This window comes from Gorilla gorilla, chromosome 12 (genome assembly GCF_029281585.2).
Source record: "Gorilla gorilla gorilla isolate KB3781 chromosome 12, NHGRI_mGorGor1-v2.1_pri, whole genome shotgun sequence".
Taxonomy (NCBI): domain Eukaryota; kingdom Metazoa; phylum Chordata; class Mammalia; order Primates; family Hominidae; genus Gorilla; species Gorilla gorilla.
This window is the reverse complement of record NC_073236.2, coordinates 124,647,434-124,669,681: the sequence shown is the minus strand read 5'-3', so window position 1 is coordinate 124,669,681 and position 22,248 is coordinate 124,647,434. Positions and strand designations below refer to the sequence as shown.

The 22,248-nt window shown below is 39.0% G+C and overlaps 1 protein-coding gene across 3 annotated transcripts in view; it reads right to left on the bottom strand.

Annotated features, from left to right (window-relative positions):
- NBAS (NBAS subunit of NRZ tethering complex) overlaps positions 1–22,248 on the bottom strand; it is a 394,628-nt gene that overhangs the window by 78,444 nt on the left and 293,936 nt on the right. The window lies entirely within an intron of this gene.

Genomic DNA, 22,248 nt, shown 5'->3' with positions numbered 1-22,248 from the left:
GACAGGCATGCAAGGTCAGGAAAGGGTTGCTGAAAGGTGACATCTCCAAGGAGAGTCCTCAAGAGTGAATAGAAACTAAGACAAGAAAGGAGGAATGTGAAGAGATCACTAGTCAAAGGAGCAAGTGGGGCACCTAGAAGTACATGGGCTTGGCTGGAAAGCAGAATGAAAGTGTTACGGGAAAGGTGTCCAGATCCAGATCCCAAGAGAGGGTTTCTGGATCTCGCTCAAGAAAGAAGTCAGAGCTCCTGAAGGAAGCACTAAACAAGGAAAGAAACAACCAGTACCAGCCACTGCAGAAACACACCAAATTGTAAAGACCATCTACGCTATGAGGAAATCACATCAATTAATGGCCAAAATAACCAGCTAGCATGATGATGGCTGGATCAAACTTATACATAACAATATTAACCTTAAATGTAAACAGGCTAAATGCCCCAATTAAATGACACAGACTGGCAAATTGGATGAAAGTCAAGAGCCATTGGTGTGCTGTATTCAGGAGACCATTCAGGCTCAAAATAAAGGAATGGAGGAATATTTAGCAAGCAAATGGAAACGAAAAAAAGCAGGGGTTGCAATCCTAGTCTCTGATACAACAGAATTTAAACCAACAAAGATCAAAAGAGACAAAGAAGGGCATTACATAATGGTAAAGGGATGAATGCACCAAGAAGAGCTACTCTCTCTCTCTCTATATATATATCTATATCTCTCTCTATATATATATCTATATCTATATCTATATATCTATATCTATAGATATATATTTATTTATATAGATATAAAATCCATCACATAAAGAGAACCAATGACAATACGGGTTCATAAAGCAAGTTCCTAGAGACCTACAAAGAGACTTAGACTCCCACACAATAATAGTGGGAGACTTTAACACCCCACTGTCAATATTAGATCAACGAGAAAGAAGGTTAACAAGGATATCCAGGATTTGAACTCAGCTCTGGACCAAGCGGACCTAATAGACATCTACAGAACTCTCCACCCCAAATCAACAGAATACGCATTCTTCTCAGCACCACATTGCACTTATTCTAAAATTGACCACATAATTGGAAGTAAAACAGTCCTCAGCAAATGCAAAAGAATGGAAAGCATAACAGTCTCTCAGGCCACAGTGCAATCAAATTAGAACTCAGGATTAAGAAACTCACTCAAAACCGCGCAACTACATGGAAACAGAACCACCTGCTCCTGAATGACTGACTACTCGGTGAATAACAAAATGAAGGCAGAAATAAAGATGTTCTTTGAAACCAATGAGAACAAAGACACAATGTACCAGAATCTCTGGCACACATTTAAAGCAGTGTGTAGAGGGAAATTTATAACACTAAATGACCACAGAAGAAAGCAGGAAACACCTAAAATTGACACCCTGACATCACAATTAAAAGAACTATTGAGAAGCAAGAGCAAACACATTGAAAAGCTAGCAGAAGGCAAGAAATAACTATAACTAAGATCAGAGCAGGACTGAAGGAGATAAAGAAACAAAAAACCCTTCAAAAAATCAATGAATCCAGGAGCTGGTTTTTTGAAAAGATCAACAAAATTGATAGACCACTAGCCAGACTAATAAAGAATAAAAGAAGAATCAAATAGATGCAATAAAAAGTGATAAAGGGGATATCACCACTGACCACACAGAAATACAAACTACCATCAGAGAATACTATAAACACCTCTACACAAATAAACTAGAAAATCTAGAGGAAATTGATAAATTCCTGGACACATACACCCTCCCAAGACTAAACCAGAAGTCGAACCCCTGAATAGACCAATAACAAGTTCTGAAATTGAGGCAGCAATTAATAGCCTACCAACCAAAAAAAGTCCAGGACCAGAGGGACTCAGAGCCGAAATCTACCAGAGGTACAAAGAGGAGCTGGTACCATTCCTTCTGAAACTACCCAAACAATAGCAGAGTGAATCCTCCCTAACTCATTTTATGAGGTCAGCATCATCCTAATACCAAAACCTGCCAGAGACACAACAACAACAAAAAAGAAAATTTCAGGCCAATATCCCTGATGAACACCGATGCAAAAATCCTCAATAAAATACTGGAAAACTGAATAAAGCAGCACATCAAAAAGCTTATCCACCATGATGAAGTCAGCTTCATCCCGGGGATGCAAGGCTGGTTCAACATACTCAAATCAATAAACGTAATCTATCACATAAACAGAACCAATGAAAAAAACCACATGATTATCTCAATAGACGCACAAAAGGCCTTTGACAAAATTCAACACTGGTTCATGCTAAAAACTCTCAATAAACTAGGTATTGATGAAATGTATCTCAAAATAAAAAGAGCTATTTATGACAAACCCACAGCCAATATCATACTGAATGAGCAAATACTAGAAGCATTCCCTTTGAAAACCAGCATAAGACAAGGATGCCCTCTCTCACCACTCCTATTCAACATAGTATTGGAAGTTCTGGCCAGGGCAATCACGCAAGAGAAAGAAATAAAGTGTATTCAATTAGGAAAAGAGGAAGTGAAATTGTCTCTGTTTGCAGATGACACGATTGTATATTTAGAAAACCCCATCGTCTCAGCCCAAAATCTCCTTAAGCTGATAAGCAACTTCAGCAAAGTCTCAGGATACAAATCAATGTGCAAAAATCACAAGCATTTCTATACACCAATAATGAACACAGAGCCAAATCATGAGTGAACTCCCATTCACAATTGCTACAAAGAGAATAAAATACCTAGGAATACAACTTACAAGGGATGTGAAGGGCCTCTTCAAGGAGAACTACAAACCACTGCTCAAGGAAATAAGGGAGGACACAAACAGATGGAAGAACACTCCATGCTCATGGATAGGAAGAATCAATATCGTGAAAATGGCCATACTGATGCCCAAAGTAATTTACAGTTTCAATGCTGTCCCCATCAAGCTACTGTTGACTTTCTTCACAGAAGTGGAAAAAAACTACTTTAAATTTCATATGGAACCAAAAAAGAGCCCACATTGCCAAGACAATCCTAAGCAAAAAGAACAAAGCTGGAGGCATCATGCTACCTGACTTCAAACTATACTACAAGGCTACAGTAACCAAAACAGCATGGTACTGGTACCAAAACAGAGATATAGACCAATGGAACAAAACAGAGGCCTCAGAAATAATGCCACACATCTACAATCATCTGATCTTTGACAAACCTGACAGAAACAAGCAATGGGGAAAGGATTCCCTATTTAATAAATGATGTTGGGAAAACTGGCTAGCCATATGCAAAAAGCCGAAACTGGATCCCTTCCTTACACTTTAAACAAAAATTAACTCAAGATGGATTAAAGACTTAAACATAAGACCTAAAACCATAAAAATCCTAGAAGAAAATCTAGGCAATACCCTTCAGGACACAGGCATGGGCAAAGACTTAATGACTAAAACACCAAAAGCAATGGCAACAAAAGCTGAAGTAGACAAATGGAATCTAACTAAACTAAAGAGCTTCTGCACAGCAAAAGAAACTACCATCAGAGTGAACAGGCAATCTACAGAATGGGAGAAAATTTTTGCTATCTATCCATCTGACACAGGGCTAATATCCAGAATCTACAAAAAACTTAAGCAAATTTACAAGAAATAAACAACCTCATCAAAAAGTGGGCAAAGGATATGACAGACACATCTCAAAAGAAGACATTTATGCGGCCAACAAGCATATGAAAAAAAGCTCATCATCACTGTTCATTAGAGAAATGCAAATCAAAACCACAATGAGATACCGTCTCATGCCAGTTAGAATGGCAATCATTAAAAAGTCAGGAAACAACACATACTGGAGAGGATGTGGAGAAATAGGAACGCTTTTACACTGTTGGTGGGAGTGTAAATTAGTTCGACCATGTGGAAAACAGTGTGGCAATTCCTCAAGGATCTAGAACTAGAAATACCATTTGACCCAGCAATCCTATTATTGAATATACACCCAAAGGATTATAAATCATGCTACTATAAAGAAACATGCATACGTATGTTTATTGAGGCACTGTTCACAATAGCAAAGATCTGGAACCAATCCAAATGTCCATCAATGATAAACCGAATAAAGAAAATGTGGCACATATATACCATGGAATACTATGCAGCCATAAAAAAGAATGAGTCATGTCCTTTGCAGGGCCATGAATAAAGCTGAAAAACATCATTCTCAGCAAACTAACACAAGAACAGAAAACCAAAGACTGCATGTTCTCACTTGGGAGCTAAACAATGAGAACACATGGACACAGGGAGGGGAACATCACACACCGGGGCCTGTCGGCGGGTGGGGAGCTAGGGGAGGGATAGCATTAGGGGAAATAGCTAATGTAGATGATGGGTTGATGGGTGCAGCAAACCACCATGGCACGTGTATACCTATGAAACAAACCTGCACGTTCTGCACATGTATCCTAGAACTTGAAGTATAATAATAAAAAACAAACAAACAAACAAACAAAGTCCATAGAGTGGAAGCAAATTTATTAAGAAAGTAAAAGAATAAAGAATGTCTACTCCACAGGCCCTTGGGGCTTCTAATTGCCCATTTTAATGGTTACTTCTTGATGATATGCTAAATTAGGGGTGTATTATTCATGTCTCCCCTTTTTAGATCATATAGGATAACCTTCTGACATCACCATGGCATTTGTAAATTATCATGACGCTGGTGGGAATGTAGCAGTCAGGATGACCAGAGCTCACTCTTGTCACCATCTTGGTTTTGGTGGCTTTTAGCTGGCTTCTTTACTGCAAGCAGTTTTATCAGCAAGGTCTTTATGACGTGTATCTTGTGCCGACTTCCTGTCTCATCCTATGACTTAGAATGCCTTAACCTCCTGGGAATGCAGCCCAGTAGGTTTCAGCCTTATTTCACCCAGCTCCTATTCAAGATGGAGTTGCTCTGGTTCAAATGCCTCTGACACAAGTAACGGTCTGTCAGAGAATGAGGAAGAATGAAGCAGAAATGACAACACGAGGAAGCGCCCTGCATACTGAGCTGATGATAGTATCATCATCTTCATGCCTTGGAAGGCATAAAAGGATCTCCAGCAGGAGAGCAACACAATCAGCACCAGAGGTTTTAGCTAATGGCTTGATTCATAATTCACCAAGATGACCTACATCATCTGCACCTACTTCACCGTTGTGAAATCTTGCTAAGCAGACTTTTTTTCTTTTAAAAATGAACATAGCGCCGGGCACAGGGGCTCATGCCTGTAATCCCAGCACTTTGGGAGGCCGAGGCGGTTGGATCACCTGAGGTTGGGAGTTCGAGACCAGCACGACCAACATGGAGAAACCCCGTCTCTACTAAAAATACAAAATTAGCCGGGCATGGTGGCGCGTGCCTGTAATCCCAACTACTCAGGAAGCTGAGGCAGGAGAATCACTTGAACCCGGGAGGTGGAGGTTGCAGTGAGCTGAGATCGCGCCATTGCACACCAGCCTGGGCAACAAGAGCAAAACTCCATCTCAAAAATAAATAAATAAAAAATAAAATAAAAATAAAAATAAAAGAACACAGCATGACTTTGAACATAAGGCTGTTATTTAGGAAATGGCAGGTGACTTAAGAAAAATCCAGGTGCTACCTACAGAGTGAGGTGGAAAAAATCAGGGTTTACAAACAGTTTATTATTTAACTAATTAAAAAAATACACAGATGTCCTCTCTTTATAGGTTTCCATTTACAAACTCACCCTATTTTTCATCCATCTCTCCCTCCTCCTTTTCATGTTCAAACAATTTCATACTCGCTATGAGCTAGGCCTGGCCTTGGCACAGAGGATACAAAGGTAAATTAAGACAGAATCACTATCCTGGAAGAACATATATCCTAATGGAAAAGTCTACATGGAAATAAAAATATATACAATGTGACAGAAATATAAATTAAGTATGTGGGTACACCAAGAAAAAAAATTGTTTTAGAAAGGCAAGTCTTTAAAAAGGAGGTGACACCTGAAGCAGGACTTGAAGCATTAGCAAGAGTTCATGTGGAAGAAGGAGGGGAGGGTGGATTGCAGGCAAAGAGGACAGAATGAGGAATTAATTAAATAAAGGCTTTTATAGAAGAAGAATGTTCTAAGGCTGTAACTCTCAACCTTTTACGGTGCTCCAAAAAACCTACAGGATATAATATATTCTCACCAAAAACAGTAGCTCACGACCTCAAGATGTCTCATGGGGTAGGGGAGTGGGTGCATAGCAGCAGCTGTAGTATATTTGGGAAAGGAGGGGGAATCAATTCTGAAAAAGATTAAATCATCCCAGGAGTTCGATCACCAAAGCCAGACATTGTTCCTTCTCCAGTCTCACTCCCAAGCTATACTTGGAAAAGCTCTTGGTGGTGCAAATGTGTGTATGCGTGTGCTTAGGCAAGGGATTGTCCAGCAAGAGAAGAGATGCAAAGGGCGCTGGGGCCACTGGGGGTGCCATGCTGGGAAACTTACACATTAACCTTGGGCCAGTCGTCTCCAAACTGAGATATGTGTGCCACTAGCACACAAAGCCTTCCAACAGGGACGCAGGCATAGGCAGTTTAAAGGGAATCCGTTTCTAAATTAATTTCCACCTTCTCTAAGTATTCTTTCCTAAAAGTGATCAAGGTGTGAAGCCTGTGCTCTTTCCCAACTCCCCTTTCACAACAGCCTTCAACTAACACAAGAAAGGCATGTCTGACACTCTTCCTGAGTCTGACTCTCATACATTGTTCTGATGTCTAAAGAGCTCCAGAACACCAAAGGGACAATTCAGAATGCTGGTGTATAACAGACTCCAATGGAGACCACCTTTGCAAAAATTTTAACAGTGAGAAAATTATGGCAGTGGGGGAGATCTAATTTAGCCAACCCCCATCTTGCCTTTAGCCTTCAAGCTGTCAGACATTTAGTTTATAGTTTAAATGATAACAGCCCTTGCCCCAAAACTCAGCTGCCTTTGTAAAGTGAGTGAGAGACTATCAGGCTAAGAGGAGAGAGGAACGTGAATTCTCCTAAGATGCAGACATAAGCAATTGCCAGCCATTATTACATTCTGGGGTCACAAGATATGCAACTTCTCCAATTACTCCTGCAGATAACGTCACTATTGTAGACTGGCCTTCTGAGATATCTATTCATGTGTTTTGCATGTCTGAGATCCATGGCTCCACCCGGACCCACCCAGAAGCAATTGGGCACCCAGGAGGCTCACTTCCTACACTCTTATGATTGTACCCAATTAATCAGCAGCAAGCACCCATTTCCTAGCCACCCACACCCCTTCCCCCAAAATGCATTTTAAAAAACCTTAACCTAGAAGGCTTCAAGTGATTAAGCGATAACTCCATTTCCAGCATGGCACGGCTGGCCCAGAGTCAATTAAACTCTTTCTTTACTGCAAAGCTGGGGTCTCCGTTTGTGCAGTGGTAGAAAATGATTACAAAGTGGTAGAAAGGTGATTACACAGTGACTGGATAACAAACTTCTTCTTGCATGTCACAAGGTTCCCAGTGCTTTGCTTTCTTTTTTTTCTTCTAAGTTATTTTTTAAAAAATTCAATAGTTTTAGGGGAACAGGTGGCGTTTGCATGGAAAAGTCCTTCAGTGATGATTTCTGATATTTTGGTGTACCCATCACCGGAGCAGTGTATACTATATCCAACGCGTAGTATTTTATCTCTCATTCCCCTCCACCCTTCCCCACCAAGTCCCCAAAGTCTATTATGTCATTCTTATGTCTCCGAGTCCTCATAGCTTAGCTCCCACTTACAAGTGAGAACATAAGATGTTTGGTTTTCCACTCCTGAGTTACTTAGAATAATGGTCTCCAACTCCATCCAGGTTGCTGAGAATGTCATTATTTCATTTCTTTTTATGGCTGAGTAGTGTTCCATGGGGTGTGTGTGTGTGTGTGTGCACACGTGTATCTCACATGTTCTTTATCCACTTGTTGGCTGATGGGCATTTTAGGCTGGTTCCATATTTTTGCAATTGCGAATTGTGCTGCTATAAATGTGCATGTGCAAGTGTTTTTTTCGTATAATGACTTCTTTTCTTCTGGGTTAAATACCCACTAGGGTTGCTGGATCAAATGTTAGTTCTATTTTAGTTCTTTAAGGAATCTCCAGTACTGTTTTCCATAGTGGTTGTACTAGTTTACATTCCCACCAGCAGTGTAAAGATGTTCCCTTTTCATCATATCTATAACAACATCTATTATTTTTTGATTTTTAAATTATGGCCATTTTTGCAGGAATAAGGTGGCATCTCATTGGAGTTTTGATTTGCATTTCCCTGATAATTAGTGATGTTGAACACTTTTTCTTGTTTTTTGGCCACTGGTTTATCTCCTTTTGAGAAGTATCTATTCATGTCTTTGCTTACTTTTTGATGGGATTGTTTGCTTGCTTCTTGTTGATTTGTTTGAGTTCCTTGTAGATTCTGGATTAGTCCTTTATCAGATGCTTAGTTTGTGAATATTTTCTCCCACTCTGTAGGTTGTTGAGTAGCTGATCATTTCTTTTGCAGTGTAGATGCTTTTTAGTTTAATTAGGTACCATCTATTTATCTTTGGTTTTGTTTCATTTGCTTTGGGTTCTTGGTCATAAACTCTTTGCCTAATCCAATGTCTAGAAGAGTTTTTCCAACGTTATCCTCTAGAATTTTTATGCTTCAGGTCTTAGATTTAAGTCCTTGAAGCATCTTGAGTTAATTTTTGTATTTGGTTAGAGATGAGGAGTCAGGTTCATTCTTCTACAGGTGGCTTGCCAATGAAGTATCCCAGCACCATTTGTTGAATAGAGTGACCTTTCCCCACTTTGTTTTTGTTTGCTTTGTCAAAGATCAGTTGGCTGTAAGTATTTGGATTTGTTTCTGGGTTATCCATTCTGTTCCATTGGTCTATATGCATATTTTCATACGAGTACAGTGCTGTTTTGGTAACTATTAATATAGCTTTATAGTACAGTTTGAAGTTAGGTAATATGATGCCTCCAGATTTGTTTTTTGTTTAGTCTTGCTTTCGCTATGAAGACTCTTTTTGGGTTCTGTATGAATTTTAGGATTTTTTTTCTACTTCTGTCAAGAATGATGATTGTATTTTGGTGGGAATTGCATTAAATTTGTAGACTGCTTTTGGCAATATGGTCATTTTCACAATATTGATTCTACCTATCCTTGAGCATGGGATGTGTTTCCATTTGTTTCTGTCATTTATGATTTCTTTCAGCCGTGTTTTGTAGTTTTCCACGTAGAGATCATTCGCCTCCTTGCTTATATTCCTAAGTATTTTATTATTATTATTATTTTTTGCAGCTGTTGTAAAAAAGGTTGAGTTCTCGACTTGATTCTCAGCTTGGTCACTGTTGTTGCATAGCAGTGCCACTGATTTGTGTACACTGAGACTTTACTGAATTCATTTATAAGACCTAGAAGCTTTTTGGATGAGTCGTTAGGGTTTTCAAGGTATACAATCATATCAATTGGCAAATAGTGGCTGTTTGACTTCTTCTTTACCAATATGGACACCCTTTATTTTTTTCTCTTGTCTGACTGCTCTGGCTAGGACTTCCAGCATGATGCTGAATAGCATCAACATTATAGCGAAAGTGGGCATCCTTGTCTTATTCCAGTTCTCAGAGAAAATGCTTTCAACTTTTCCCTGTTCAGTATAATGTTGGCTGTGGGTCTGTCAGCGATGCCTTTTATTACCTTGAGGTATGTCCCTTATATGCCAATTTTGCTGAGGGTTTTAATCATAAAGGGATGCTGGATTTTGTCAAATACTTTTTCTGCACCTATTGAAGTGACCATATGATTTTTGTTTTTATTTCTGTTTATGTGATATATCACATTTATTTACTTACATATGTTAATTCATCCCTGCATCCCTGGTATAAAACCCACTTGATTATGCAGTATTATCTTTTTGATATGCTGTTGGATTTGGTTATTTTGTTGAGGATTTTTGCATCTATGATCATCAGGGATATTGGTCCATAGCTTTCCCTTTTTGTTACATCTTTCCTGGTTTTGGTATTAGGGTGATACTGGCTTCCCAGAATGATTTAGGAAAGATTCCCTCTTTCTCTATCTTTTGGAATAGTTTCAGTAAGATTGGTACTAATTATTTGAATGCCTGATAAAATTCAGCTGTGAATCCATTTGGTCTTGGACTTTTTTGGTTGGCAATTTTAAAAATTACTGTATCAGTCTTGCTACTTGTTATTTGTCTGTTCAGAGTTTCTATTTCTTCCGGATTTAATCCAGGATATTTCCAGGAATTTATCCACCTCCTCTGGGTTTTCTAGTTTGCGTGTGTAAAGGTGTTCAGAGTAGCTCTGAATGATCTTTTGTGTTTCTGTGGTATCAGTTGTAACATCTCCCATTTAATTTCTTTTTTTTTTTTTTTGAGTCTCTCTCTGTCACTCACCCTGGAGTGCAGTGGCACAATCTTGGTTCACTGCAACCTCTGCCTCCCGCATTCAAGAGATTCTCCTGCCTCAGCCTCCCAAGTGGCTGAGATTTCAAAAGCCTGCCACCACACCCAGCTAATTTTTGTATTTTTAGTTGAGACAGTTTCACCATGTTGGCCTGGCTGGTCTCAAACTCCTGACCTCAGGTGATCTGCCCACCTCAGCCTGCCAAAGTGCTGGGATTACAGGCCCAATGCTGTGCTTTCAACACAATTTATGAAGGATCTAAATGAGGCGTCTGCTGATAAATCATTAAAAATTAATTTTTAACAAAAGTTTGTTATGTGATTTTTGGTCTATAACTTATAAGAAATTCAAAGAATTAAGTGAATCTGCTATGGCAAAACTTCTCCATCCACTTATTTATGTGAACAAGGTTTTTAAGTACTCATATCTATGCAAATATAAAATAGAAAACTGACATTGAACTCAATCACAATCTAACAATAGTCATCCGAGAGCACATAAACTAGTTAAAAACAATATTTAAATCTCTACCTCATTAAGATGTGCATTTTGAATATTATTTTATTTTTATATTTAATAGTTATTTATCAAAAAAATAAATCAATGTTGCGGGAACTCAGGGACCTCGAACAGAGGGACTGGCTGGAGCCGCAGTAGAGGAACATAAATTGTGAAGATTTCATGGACATTTATCACTTCCCTAATACTCATAATTTCTTATGCCTGTCTTACATTTAATCTCTTAATTATGTTATCTTCGTAAGCTGAGGACGTACCTCACCTCAGATCCACTGTGATGATTGCGTTAACTGTACAAATTGATTGTAAAATGTGTGTTTGAACAATATGAAATCAGTGCACCTTGAAAATGAACAGAATAATAGCGATTTTAGGGAACAAGGGAAGGGAAGGGAACCATGAGGTCTGACTGCCTGCGGGGTTGGGCAAAAAGAGCCATATTTTTTTTCTTGCAGAGAGCCTATAAACGAACGTGCAAGCAGGGAAGATATCCCTAAATTCTTTTCCTAGCAAGGAATATTAATATTAATACCCTGGGAAAGGAATGCATTCCTGGGGGGAGGTCTATAAACGGCCGCTCTGGGAGTGTCTGTCCTACGCGGTTGAGATAAGGACTGAAATACTCCCTGGTCTCCTAGAGTACCCTCAGGCTTACTAGCATTGGGAAACCTCGCCCTGGTAAATTTGAGGTCAGACCAGTTGTCTGCTCTCGAACCCTGTTTTCTGTTGTTTAAGATGTTTATCAAGACAATATGTGCACAGCTGAACATAGACCCTTATCAGGAGTTTTTGATTTTGCCCTTTGCCTTGTGATCTTTATTGGCCTCAGAAGCATGTGATCTTTGTTCTCCTTTTTGCCCTTTGAAGCATGTGATCTTTGTGACCTACTCCATGTTCATACACCCCGTCCCCTTTTGAAGTCCTTAATAAAAACCTGCTGGTTTTGCGGCTCAGATGGGCATCAAGGACCTACCGATATGTGATGTCACCCCTAGCGGCCCAGCTATAAAATTCCTCTCTTTGTACTCTTTCTCTTTATTTCTCAGATCGGCCAACACTTAGGGAAAATAGAAAGAACCTATGTTGAAATATTGGGGGGGTGGGTTCCCCCGATACATCAATGCTGCTCTGATCAAATATATGCTGCAATAATTGAAAAAATAACTGAATATAGATTTTTAAAAAAACCCTTGAAACCCTAGAGTCACAAGACATTTTTTAAATGTTACTTTCTATTTGATTATTTCTGATGCAGAGAAACATGATTTTAAGCACAAAGACATTGAATTGCAGTACAATAAAATTATATGAAAGTGAAAACTACACAAACTCTCCACACAAAATGACTCCATCCAAACCCCTACATTAACACACTTGACCAAATTTTAGCAGGGCTTCTAGCAAGGCCATGTCCCTAGAATGACTCCAATCCCCCTCAAAATGCCAAGAAAGTTCAAAGCTGTCAGTAGAATGTATTGTTTGTTCTAACCAACACCTGGTGATAAGCCAATAGGCTCCTCAACCCCTCTTTACAGCAGTTACTTTAGAAAGCTTGCAATTATAATCCTTTCTCTGTCCCTTTGAGATGTAAATCTTCTACCACCTAGTGTGTTTCCTGAAGGACCTGGGATCAGTCTCTTTGCACTATAAACACTCAAGGAACCAACTCTCTGTGGGAGGGTAAGGGCCTCACTTCCATGGGCGCCTTGTTCCAACTTGCACAACTACCTGCTGTCATAAAGACATGAGCAGTTTGTTTCTTCTCCAGATAAGCACCAATTTGCAAACCAAGATGGTTCAGTTACATGGACCAAACCTCTCTTAACGCCCCTTGTGCCTTTCCTTTCACACACCCCAGTGTTGAAAAAGTATTCTGCCTTTTTTGTTTTGGTGAAGCTGAGCTTGGTTTATGCTGGGCTCTCTTCCCTCTGCAGTAGTTAGTACTTAAGAAAATCTGTCTTTACTGTCTTTAAAAAGTATCTGGCTTTATTTCTCTTTGACAAAAGATGCAGTAGAAATGGTTTGAGGAAAAGGAAAGATGCAACCTTTCTGACAGCTGTAGATGTGTTCTTTTATGTTTTTAAGTGATAGCAGTAGATATCAAATCACATATGTTGTATACAAATAGAGCTATATTACAGTTTTACTTTAAATGTGAATATTTAAAATGTGCTAGAAACTATGCCTTCCTTTGTAATCATTTAAAATTATAAAATTTTTAGATATCAAGTGTGTGAGAGGTAATCAGGTGATTTTAATTTAGCTACATGAGTAAAAAAGGTTCAAGTTCACAGCTTTGGAGCACTGTTTTCCTAAAGTGTGATTTTCAGACCAGCTGTATTGAAATTACCTAAGTGCAACCTCAAAAACGCAAATTCCCTGGCTCTCATCAGGCTTACTGACTCAATCCGTGGGTTTGGGAAAGACGTCGGCATTGGTGGAAAGAAACCAGTATCTTGCATGAGCATTTCCTGGTTAATTCTAATAGCAAAGAAAGTGTGCAGCTCTGGAGCCTTTAAGCTTCTGAGTGACCCAACCAACTGGCCAATGGTGAGTTTAGGAGGTGAATGTAGGTGGGTCCTGGGACTTGAAACAAAGGGACAGTGAGGTGGTCACTGCAAGAGTCTGGACAGAGTGGATGGGGTTGAAGGAGACAGGCGATTTGGGTTGTAAATGACATTATGTTAAAGGACTGAAAAACACTACTATGCTGTCTTATGCCACCTCCTGGAGCAGGCACTCCTCTGATGTCTGTCGTCAGCTGCCAGTAAGTTGACACAGCAGCCTTCAAACTTTTTTGCCCAAGACCAACAGTAAGAAACAATATTATGTATCAAAAGTCAATTATTATACATATATACACAGACATATTTGCATATATTGAAAGCAAACAAAAATGTCAGGAAACGATATGACCCCCTACTAAGGGGAGATACATTCTGATGTTTCCGATCCTAATCCACAGTCTAGTGGTCTGTTTTGCTTGTGTGTCTTTAATGCTGACCACAATGCTCAAACTAATTACAGGACCCACTAGTGAGTTATAACTCAGAGTTTTTAAAGCACCTGTAAATCTGCTCTGATGATAACAGGATGGCTTGCAGGAGCCAGCAAACATTGGAGCTACAAAAGAGACATCAAATTATCTCAGCTATATTTAACTAACTTCATTAAAACAATAAATCACTTTATGTTTTGCTAATAGCCTAACAGTCATCTCTCTGTGTGCTGACGCCAAATGCTGTGTGTGCTTTTATGGTGTGCACTCTCCTCACCAGGCTGTGAACCCCCACTTAGTCATTCTTTTCTTCTCAGTGCTTAGTATAGCATGTTAAGTGCTGTTTCTAAATCGTATAGAATATGATGAAACGGTATTTTAAATATTATGCAAATGAAAGTGAAAGTTAAGTTTTAAAATTTTTGCTTTACTAAAGCTAATAAAATATTCAAACACAAAAATAACCATACCTGTCTTGTCACATTCATTTATATACTTAACATCATCATAATTATGCTTTTTTGCTTAATTATCAATTGCTAATATAATAAAAGTGAGTAATGCAGGGTATAGGCCACTTTACCTTAAACTTAACCCTTTGCCTTGTACAATAACCACAGAAATAGTATTACTCTTCAGCAAAGTGTAGATGGCCCTCTCTTTTTTACTGCTCACTTTCAGCAATGATATAAGCTAATACATTCCTAAGTTTTTCAATAGCTTGAAGGTCACCTTTATCTTCATGGAGAGGGGTATGAAAAATGTTAGAAATGAGATGAAATGTTACTGAAATCAGTAATAAATACATCTATTGTTATTGAGCACACACAGGCCTTAACAAAATTTGAAAGCATTCATTCACATTTTCCATTTAGAAATCTTCTATTACATGCTTGTAGTGGTATATACCACAAATTGTTATTACTAAGATCATTGAAAGTAGGTCCACTGTATTTATAGCAAAATCAAATGTTGATATGAAAATCTAGGTCTTATCCTGACACTTCAAACTACTCAGGATCATGCAAAACCAAGAGTTAGATCATCCAGGGCAATCTCATCCCTCTCACCAGAGTGACAGGTAATCCAGGCTGGTGCTAATTAGCATCTGCCATACCAGGGGCCACAGGGTTGATTCAGGAGTGCTCTAACCAGCATAAAGCTTAGAACTTTCTGTTTGGTCTTGTAGGAGGCTCTGTCACTCTATCTGGATGGATGTGAATCAGGAAGCAACATAGCCCCAGTTATTACCAGGTATCGTCCTGCAACTACTACAACAAAGTACTTTATGGTGAAACTAACATGACAGAAAGTAGAGAAAAGAAATGGAAAGAAACTGGCTCCATGATGATGCCTGCTGCTTGCACAGCCAGCCCTGAAGTCAGCCCCACCTCTGGATCTTTCACTTACAAGAGCCAGTATATTTTCTGGTAAGTTAAACCAATTTTAATTGTCTTTTTACTTGTGTCAAAAACACTCTAAAACTAATCTATATGTATACAGTAGTGATTATATAGTTCCTCATTATACAAAGGCAAAAACTTAACTCAGAATATAGAGTAATTTTCCCAAAATCAAAACTGGATAGAAACTCTGGAAGGTCTGACTATAAACCTGTCTCTTTCTACCTTACCCTGCTACTATTAAAATAGCTTATGATGTGTCTAAGATCTATCAAGATTCAATTCAATTCAACACACTGAGAGCCTACAACATTAAAGAATAAAATTTCCCAGATTTTCCTGTGTCTATGTTGATTTACAATTGTTTTCTCTGTTCTCCTCATGAGAATTTTTAATACCTGGTGATCAAATGGCATCAATCTTTCATAGTCTTTTTACTCATAGGGTGGCATAAAAAGGCCCTCATCAGATGAGGCATACTGGACAAAAAATGGTTCTATAATGATTAAGGAACTCTGCGAGGTGATTCAGTGAATAAAATGTTAAACAGCTGGTGGAATTTCCTCAAGGCACATTCAGGAAAATACAGTAGGAAAACAAATGCAGGTAGCACACATGCCCACACTGCAGTAATGAGCCCAAATCCAGGTGTTTGCTGCTCATGCCTCAGCTTGGGCCACCATCATCTCTCCCACATCAGGCTGCAAGAGGCTTCACAATGAAATTTCCGTGGCCCTCCACTTCTGTTCCTTTCTCCAATCATCACAAAAGTGGTGAGACATATGTATCTTTTCTTGAGACAGGGTCTCACTCTGTTGCTCAGGCTGGCATGCAGTGGCATGATTTTGGCTCACTGCAACATCCACCTCCTGGGCTCAAGAGATCCTTCCACCTCAGCCTTTTAAATAGCTGGGACTCCAGGGTTTTCACCACGTTGGCCAGGCTGGTCTTGAACTCCTGGCCTCAAGCAATCCGCCCGCTTCAGCTTCCCAGAGTGTTGGGATTACAGGTGTGAGCCACTGCACCCAGGCTAAAAGTAATCTTTCTAAAACAAAAATATGACAGTGTCACCACCTGGTTGACAACTTATGTCTAACTGATCCATTCCCAAGATGAGGTCTATCCTTTAGCCAGGTATACAAGAGTTTTCATTCCCAGGCCCCTTCCTATCTTTCTGGCCTCATCCTATGCTCCAATTTACACCATATTATTTAAAATTAACTAAAGGTACTAGGTTATTTCATGTTTTTATTAAAACTGCTAAATATGTCTTGAATGTTCCCATCTTTCTAATATTTCCTTCTGTGATGCTCATGACAAATACCCTCATCAGTTAAGACTCAGCTCAAATACCTTTTATACTACGGGGCCTTTCCTGGCTATATCCCCAGCTCCAATGACTCTATTATTAACCATTTCTACCTTTCTGCCTCCACATCTTTAATTGAGTTATTTGTTTACCATCCCCATTTATGAAGAGATCTCCCTGGCTGTCAAGTTGACAACCTGCGATAGCCGCAATTTTACATCCTATGGGTGCCACTACTTGATGAAGCAGTAGGCACTAGCTGTGAGGAAAAGGCATGGCTGTTTATTATAAATTTCTTCACTGCACAGGCTAGAGAGTGTATTTATGAAATAGCTATTAGGAGATAAATCTGTTTGTAAGTTTGAAAGGTACTTAAATGAGAGGAAGGAGCTTATACGATGAAGAAAGAATGGAAGAGCAAAGGGAGTCCAAGTCACTAAAGATTTACAGTTGAGTAATAAACAGCTGCAGAACCATGAAGTTTGCCAGAAAGAGGAGAGCGCTGTAGTAGGGAGGTTATTTTCAGATTCCTTTCCCTCACTGCTTTTATCGTGTTAAAATATGTTTTGGTATTTGCTGGACATAATTCTGAGATCTTTTATTTATTCCTCTGTCTTCCCCAAGATTTACACCCCCTATGAATTCAGAATCCACATGCTTTGCAGGAAGGAGAGTGTACTCCTTCCAGCTTATTAATGAAGAGGCTTGCGAGGGCTGCAGAACGCACCAACAGCTCAGCATCCCACCAGAGTCCTCTCCAGGAGCAGAATGCATTATCATTTATGATTGTACTGCGTACATGGTCCTTTGGCCAATTTTCAATCTCTCCTACTAAATGATTATCTTCGCCAATGTGAAATAATTTTCCAAGCACAGAGAAGGAGTTTTCAGCTTGCCAGTCAGGCCAGTTAATCACAATCACCCCGGATGGGCTACTGCAGCCAAATTTCTCAGGCAAGGGAGGTAGTGGAAAGCAAGAGTTTAGGAGTGCGCCCGTATGTGAATCCTGACTTTGTCAATTCTAGCTCATAAAACACGGGAGCAGTTATCTAACTTCCTTGGGACTTAAATTCTGTGTCTGTTAAAATGGTGACAAATTTACTTCATGGAGCTGCTGGGACAATTCAGTCATGTTACAACATCTCTTCCTCCTCTTATATAATAGCATCTGGTGGAAAGGCTGGATGTGACGAGGGAGATGGATGAAAATGTTTTATCTGCTCCACAATTCGAGTGCAGCCTGAGTGCCTAGGACAGACTTTGGAGGCATTAGTTCCCCTTATTATTATTATGTGGTGACACTGACATCCTTAAATCATCTTTTCTCCAATTCATGCCACTATTCACAAGCATTCATTGGCTTCGTGTTTCCTTTCCACATCACATGCAAACTTCTTTACTTGTCTTTTGAGGGACTCTTCATAGCATATGGTCCATTTGGGCCAAACTAACTTTCCAACTTACTAAAGTTGTTTCCAACAACTAAAGGTAAGACTTTGTATAGGCTGATAGGCATGCAAAATACTTATGTCTTGGCTGTGCCTACATGGCTATATCAGGCTACAATGACCCTTCTCTTTTTGGTTCCTTTAGCAGAAAAGCGTCATGCAATCTCATGCGATCAACATCAAATTTGGAATCAGGAGACCTGTGTTTGAAAAAGGAATTGGATATCTCCTGCTTGTTGAACTTTGGCCAATCACTCTCTAGTAATCTGACCTTCAGACCGGAGATGATAATACTTGCTTAATAATCACGCTCACAAGATGTGTGTGAATATCAAATGAGCTAGGGTATAGGAAAATTATAATCCTCAAATTCAGAACTCACTATCATGCTATCTTGTATTCCTTGCTTTGTTTTTGTGACTCAATACACTGTTTTCCTAGGTTACAAGTCCACTAGAATTAGGGACCATATCTCAAACTTCCTTTGGGTTCTCACTACAGGTCTAGCATAGGGTTCGGTAACAACAAAGCAGCAGCAACTACAATATTAATTTTAAAAAGTAGCATATATGTATTTTCATACTTACTACAGCCCATGCACGGTTCAAATCACCACTACTACGAAGTTATGTAGGTAAGGAAACCTAATATTTGTACTTTATAGTACAGAACTGCCTGAATTGGAAAGGGAAGATTCTAAATGTTTTAATCAACATGGAAATCTGCATAAAGATAAAAGCAGGCACCAGGCAAGAGGAGAGCAAAAAGTGAAGAATAAACAGCAGGGTAAGTCCAAGAAAAGCCAAAGCACTGGAGAGGAGGTAGGTTTGTCCAAACCATGAAAATTCTAAGGACAGCAGATAATATGGTTTGGTTCTGTGTTACCATCCAAATCTTGCCTTGAATTGTAATAATCCCCATGTGTCAAGAGCGGGACCAGGTGGAGATAACTGAATCATGGGGGTGGTTTCCCCCGTGCTGTTGCTGTGACAGTGAGTGAGTTCTCACAAGATCTGATGGTTTTAGAAGGGGCTTCCCCCTTGGCTGGGCACTCATTCTCTTTCCTGCCACCCTGTGAAAAGGTGCCTTCCTCCATGACTGTAAGTTTCCTGAAGCCTCCCCAGCCATGAGTCAATTAAACCTCTTTTCTTTATAAATTACCCAGTCTCAGGTATTTCTTCACAGCAGCATGAGAACTGATGAATACAGCGGACATTGTTAACATTTTGAGAGCTCCTAAGTAGGGCTACAATTAAAAACTGAAAGAGGCACTCATTAGGATGCCCTTAAGGGGCCCCAGTAATCTTACTACATTTTTCTTGTCTATCTGCTTTCCCAGTCTCCTAAAACACTACTTTGTACCTTACCCTCTCTTCTCTCCTCAAATCTCTCCTGCTATTGGGAGAAACCGACAGGATCCTATCCAAGGTGAATTGTTCCACCTGGATTCCAGGTCTCATCCACTCTCACCCATTAAGACAGAAACACTGAAGATTTAAAAAATATAATATTTATTAAAGGAAAATATGTAATAATGAAAAAAATGATGATATATGAAGGAAAGGGTAGAGTTTCTTGATTTCAAGATTGCTTGTCAGTGTTTGTTGGTTTCCCCTCATCCTCAATTCTTAATATTGTAGGGTCCTAGGGCTTCATTCTCTCTCCTCCTTCCTTCTCTACCTACTTACTTACTTAAGGATTTTACCGAGCCTCCTAGTTGTGACTCCTCTTTATGCACTGAGAATTCCCAAATGTATTTCTAGTCCCTACCTCTCTAATACACTCTAAATTCATATAGAGAGCTGTCCACAGCTCAACTTGGATGTTCAAAAGCCATATCAATCTTTTAAAAAACTATTTTGAAATAATTATAGATCTAAAACAAGTTGCAAAATAGTACAGAGAGATCCTGTGTAGCTATCTATCACCCAGCTTTTCCCACAATGACATCTTACAAAAAGCCATATCAATTTTAATATATCCCAAATCAAACTATGCCCAGGAGCTATTTCTTGACATTCAGTAAATATTATCTCTTCTTTGTACACATGGCATTAATACACTTAAATAGTATTTCTTATCTTATAGTTCATTCAATATGCATGCATGCATGCACACATATGCTTCAATAAACTATGAGCTTCGCAAAGGCAAGGGCCATGGCAATCTTTTATTTGTCTACAGCATGCAGAATAGTGACTAAACATTTCCTGAAAGTATTTGGAACAAATAACCTTATTCAGGCCAGAATCAAAGGAGTCAAACAACTAGACCAAAGCCAGAGATCAATGGGCAAAATACTTATTTTGATCAAAAAAAAAGTTTGAATAAACAGTTTGTGTTCTCTAACCCTGAGAAAACATTATATAACACTTTTATAGTTGAGTTCAGTATGATTATAGATTAGCAACAACAACTTTTAACAATAAAATTAAGTTTTATTGTTAAAAAGTAACAAAATTTATTGTTAACTTTTAACAATAAAATTTAGTGGGGGAGAAGGTTAAAAAAATGAGTATACCACTTTCTGCTTAGGAATAGAAGCTTCGCAAACGCAGTGTCTTTAAGACAAATATGCATTAGATATGTACCTTTCCTATTTAAAAACTTCCGAAAAAGATCACAAGATCTTCATTCAAAGATGTAATGTATATACCAAAAATTATAAAGGTCAATGTAATTTAATATAAATATATAAACCTCTAGACACTGGAAAAGGCAAATAACTACACATACATGTATTTTATTTGGCTTTAAAGTGTTATATCTTGAATAAAGTAAAATTCACTTACTTATAAACAAACAAAAATATGTATGTACATATGACAGTACACTTCACTTTGACAAATATTTTTCAATAATTGTTTCCCATTTTTCCACATTGGCCTTAATGACAGTACTTTTATAAAGTATTATTAAGCCTATAAAGTCTCTAAAATCTTATTATATGTGAGGTTTGGCTCCAAAAGATGTACTATTATAGTGCATAAAATATATAGTGATTTCTGTAAAAGACAGATAACCTCTAAGGTTTTATAATTTATTGTTAGCTAGACATTTGGTTGGATATGTGTAGAAGGAACTATTTTCTCCATCTTTCGAGTTCCTACCTTGGCCCATAAAGCAGGAAGCTCCCGCTATGAGTCCCAAGATGTCAAGTACTCTTCACCCTCCCATTTCTGAGGAGAGAAGGAGTGGCATCTGATAAGTGAAGTGGGGAGAAACAATTGATACACTCTTCTGGTATTGTTGTTCTCCCAGTGGTAAACATCTGTGGGTCAGGCCCAGACTTTTGCTGCAGAGAAGTATATCTGTCCAACAATGGTTACGGAGGCTCTGAGAGTGACTAGCCTGAGTTGATGTGTGCTGAAATACACACTGCATTTCAAAGGCGTGGTTTTTTTAAAAAGGCAAAAGATCTCACTGTCATTTTTATATTGATCACATGATAAAACAGTAATACTTAGGACAATTTTACCTAATTTGTTTGATTTTTTAAAATGTGGCTATTAGAAAATTTCAGCCTCCACATGTGGCACACATGATAGTTCTGCTGGACAGCACTAATCTGGGGGCCACCTCTCTGGAGCCCATGAATAGGAGGCAAACCTTCTGACAAAGCATGTATGCTCTGCAGGACTGTCCTTCCAGGGCTGTCTGAAGATTGAGTGCAGGGAGTAGCATAGGAGGACAAAAATAGCAGAAAACTGACATGGAAAACAAAGCCACGGTCTCCAGGACAATTCTACCAACAATAAAGCTGGTATTTTCCTTTCTGTGGTACCTGATTCCTCTGTCTCTTAACTGACTGCAACTTGAGAATGGACAATGACAATTATTTATTACTTTTTCCTGATTAAAACCCGAAGACATGATAGAAATATTTCTGCTCCCCTGGAAGTAGCACAAGCACAAAATTCAGGGAGAAGCACGCAGCAAAGAAAGTGGTCTTCTCTAGGTCCTTAGGTGTTTAAGTTTCAAAAGCTTCTAAGATTTCAGTGGAGAGTTCTGCCCTGGGTGGTTCTCAGCTGAAACAAAAGTGGCACATGAGTGGGAAACCTGCCTGGGAAGCAGGTTTCTGAGTCAAGTGAGATTCCCCAGCAA